At 40.9% G+C, this 4,268-nt stretch overlaps 1 non-coding gene across 1 annotated transcript; it reads left to right on the top strand.

Moving 5' to 3' along the window:
• The first annotated feature begins 242 nt into the window (after window positions 1–242).
• Window positions 243–349, top strand: LOC133227212 (U6 spliceosomal RNA). The gene has a single exon (XR_009729764.1). It is a non-coding gene; the product is annotated as a U6 spliceosomal RNA (small nuclear RNA).
• The last annotated feature ends 3,919 nt before the right edge of the window (window positions 350–4,268 follow it).

The raw sequence follows: 4,268 nt of genomic DNA, 5'->3' as shown, positions 1-4,268 counted from the left end.
TTAAACATTTCTTGTATCTTCTCAATCCATGCCTCTATTCTATTTATCTGTGCCTCCATTTAATTTCTGAGACTTTGGATCATGTTCACTATCATTACACTGAATTCTTTTTCAGGTACACTACCTATTTGTTCTTCATTTGTTTGGTCTTATGTGTTTTTTTTTTTTTTTTTTTTTTAACCATTCTCCTTTACCTGCTGCATGTTTCACTGTCTTTTCATTTCATTTAATTTACTGTGTTTGTGCTCACTTCGGCAGCACATATACTAAAATTGGAATGATACAGAGAAAATTAGCATGGCCCCTGCGCAAGGATGACATGCAAATTCGTGAAGCATTCCATATTTTTAAAACTCTTAGAGGAGAACATAGGCAAAACACTCTCCAACATACATCACAGCAGGATCCTCTATGACCCACCTCCCAGAATATTGGAAATAAAAGCAAAAATAAACAAATTGGACCTAATTAAAATTAAAAGCTTCTGCACAGCAAAAGAAACTATAAGCAAGGTGAAAAGACAGCCTTCAGAATGGGAGAAAATAATAGCAAATGAAGCAACTGACAAACAACTAATCTCAAAAATATACAAGCAACTCCTGCAGCTCAATTCCAGAAAAATAAATGACCCAATCAAAAAATGGGCCAAAGAACTAAATAGATATTTCTCCAAAGAAGACATACAGATGGCTAACAAACACATGAAAAGATGCTCAACATCACTCATTATCAGAGAAACGCAAATCAAAACCACAATGAGGTATTGTTTCACACCAGTCAGAATGGCTGTGATCCAAAACTCTACAAACAATAAATGCTAGACAGGATGTGGAGAAAAGGGAACCCTCTTACACTGTTGGTGAGAATGCGAACTAGTACAGCCACTATGGAGAACAGTGTGGAGATTCCTTAAAAAAACTGGAAAGAGAACTGTCATATGACACAGCAATCCCACTGCTGGGCATACACACCGAGGAAACCAGAATTGAAAGAGACACGTGTACCCCAATGTTCATCGCAGCACTGTTTATAATAGCCAGGACATGGAAGCAACCTAGATGTCCATCAGCAGATGAATGGATAAGAAAGCTTTGTTACATACACACAATGGAGTATTACTCAGCCATTAAAAAGAATACATTTGAATCAGTTCTAATGAGATGGATGAAACTGGAGCCTATTGTACAGAGTGAAGTAAGCCAGAAGGAAAAATACCAATACAGTATACTAAAGCATATATATGGAATTTAGAAAGATGGTAACGACAACCCTGTATGTGAGATAGCAAAAGAGACACAGATGTATAGAACAGTCTTTTGGACTCTGTGGTGGGGGGGGGGGGGATGATTTGGGAGAATGGCATTAAAACATGTATAATATCATATAACAAACGAATCGCCAGTCCAGGTTTGATGCAGGATACAGGAAGCTTGGGGCTGGTGCACTGGGATGACCCAGAGGGATGGTATGGGGAAGGTGGTGGGAGGGGGGTTCAGGATGGGGAACATGTGTACACCCATGGCAGATGCATGTTGATGTATGGCAAAACCAATACAATATTGTAAAGTAAAAAAAAAATAATAACAATAAATTAAAAAAAAAAGATAAAAAACCAACCAACCAACAAACAAAAAATATTTACTGCGTTTGTTGTCTCTGTTCCACAGGCTTCAAGGCCATAGTTCCTCTTACTTGAGGAGTCTGATCACAGCAGGTGAGACTGGACCTGTGCCTTGTGAAGATTTCCTTGTGCAGGGATGGTGCCTCTGTTCAGGAGGGTGGAACTGGATCTTGTGTCTCTGAAAGGCAATGCTGCACCTAGTTGTGTGTTTTGGGGGTGACTGTGAGCTTGGTATGGCTTTGGGCAGCCTGTCTCTTAATGAATAGGATTGTGGGCCTGTTTTACTACTTGTTTGGCGTGTAGCGTGTGGCACTGGAGTCTGCTGGCCTTTGAGTGGGATTGGTCTTAGTGCCAGGCTGTACAGGATCCTAGAAAGAGGTGGGCAGTGACCTGCTCCAGCCTACAGCTTGGTGACCCACCACTGGGGTTGGAGACTGCAGCTGAGGTGTGTCCCACATCTGGTTACACGCAGTTAGAAGGTCTCTGGGACAGTGAGCTCTCGCCTCCCTGGAAGGCCCAGGCTTTCCCCTGGACTCCTTCAGCTGTGTTGTACTAGCCCCCTCAGACTGTCTTCACAGCCATTAACCCCAGTCCTCTCCCTGGAGTCTGACCCTCAAATCCTGAGCCTCACTCCACACCTAGTTCCCACTCGCTGAGGTAGGCATGCAGAAAAACATCTCAGGCTGGGAAGTGCTGGTCGATGCTGACTCTGTGCTGAAATCTCTCCTTTTTGCCTTCTGTGCACTTGTTGCTACACTCCCTTCTGAGGTTCTGAAGCTCCCCATATCCCTGCCCTTGAGGAAGTTTCCAAGTGTGCAGAAACTTTTCTTCCTTTGCAGCTCCCTCGTGCCCACAGGGTGCAGATCCTATCCTGATTCCTTTGTCTGTTTTTTTTTTTTTTCTTATTTCTTTTGCCTTACCCTGTTACGTGAAGATTAGCTTGCCTTTTTGAAGTTTTCTGCCAGCATTCAGTAGGTATTCTGTAGGTGGTGTTCCACATGCAGATGTATTTTTGATGTATTTGTGGGGAGAAAGATGATCTCCACATCTTACTCCTTCACCATCTTAAAAGTCCCCCTATAGCTTTTGAATTTACACACAGTTATCTCTTAATGGGACTTCCTTGGTCGCTCAGCCAGTTAAGAACACACCTGCCAATGCAGGAGACCTGGGTTCGATCCCTGGGTCAGGAAGATCCCCTGGAGAAGGGAACGGCAAGCCACTCCAGTATTCTTGCCTGGAGAATCCCATGGACAGAGGAGCCTGGTGGGCTATAGTCCATGGGGTTGCAAAGAGTTGGACATGACTGAGCAACTAACACTTTCACCTCTTAAGGTGTCAGCTAGGCTCAGGCACTTAAAAGTTCAGGGGGAAGTGTCTATTGTCCAGAACTACTGACTTACTTTTTTGTCTAGGGGTCCCAGTTTTTGGAGGGCAAGCTGTGTTTTCTTAGGCAAGTAAAAAGAAAAACTCTTTAAGTCTCATATTTCTCTTCTGTGAAGTGGGGATAATAATATCTGTCACAAAAAAAGGTTTAGGGGAGCATGAATGAGAATGCACAAAGATGTACTTAACATAATGCCTGGATACATTAATATGATCCCCTTATGTAGCACTTACTGAATGCAATCAGTGTTCTAGGCACTTTACATACATTAATTCCTCTAATCCTTCAACAAACCCATGTTAGGTACTATTATCATCCTCCTGTAGCAGAGGAGAAGCCATCTGTAAATCACAGTTCTAATTATTTTACAAGCCATCTGTAAATCACAGTTCTGATTATTTCACAAGATAACAGATGCAGATAAATAGGGATTGGCACCAACCACTTTTAACCCTTAGAACATTTTCCCATTCAGATGATCAAGTCCTTCTAAGGAATGGAATACTTTGACTGCCATGAAGATAACTCATCTTTTAAGAATGATTCTCAAGAGATTTCAATGCATTCACACCACATTCTGAAGCAATTACTATTTTCAATGAATCTAAGCTTTTCTATTCCTTCTCAAAGGGAAGCTGCTGTCAATGAAGCTAGCCAGTTTTCTGGTACTTTTCTGGCTGAAAAAGAGAAAGAATAACCCTCCACAAATTTGTTATCTGGAAGGCCACTCCATTATGTTAAATTTAGGATAATTTACATTTGAGAAAGAACTATTAAGTTTGAAAAATCTATTTTTCTTCAGAAGTGTAATACCCACCAGGAATATTTTCTCTGGTGTGATTAGTAACTAATTTTTCTCATAGCAATAAGGTTTGTTGTCAACAGTATTATTTCAATTTCTAGGTCAATGGAATAATTAGCTTGTGATTTTCTCACAGCAATATAGTTTATTTCCAACAATGCAACTGTACATTTTATCTTATTATCTTCCTATTTCATGTTTAGTTTTGTGCCCTCAATCTCTTGGTATAGCCAGCTCCTGCTTCCCAGTCACTCTCCAGACTTCATTAAAGACTTTGACACTCATTTGACATCTTCTCACTCAACTTGGATGATCTGTGCCCACAAGGATGAATTACCTACATTTGAATCTCACAATTTGTCTCCTCATGCCAGCAACTGTTAAAGCTAAGTTAAGGAATTTCTGTCTAACAGTTACTCCTATATCTATGTTTTGTTATCACTCAGAAGTTCTCTATT

Source organism: Bos javanicus, chromosome 15, assembly GCF_032452875.1.
Source record: "Bos javanicus breed banteng chromosome 15, ARS-OSU_banteng_1.0, whole genome shotgun sequence".
NCBI classification, from domain to species: Eukaryota; Metazoa; Chordata; class Mammalia; order Artiodactyla; family Bovidae; genus Bos; species Bos javanicus.
The sequence above is the reverse complement of the archived record's forward strand: the minus strand, read 5'-3'. Positions and strand labels throughout refer to the sequence as shown.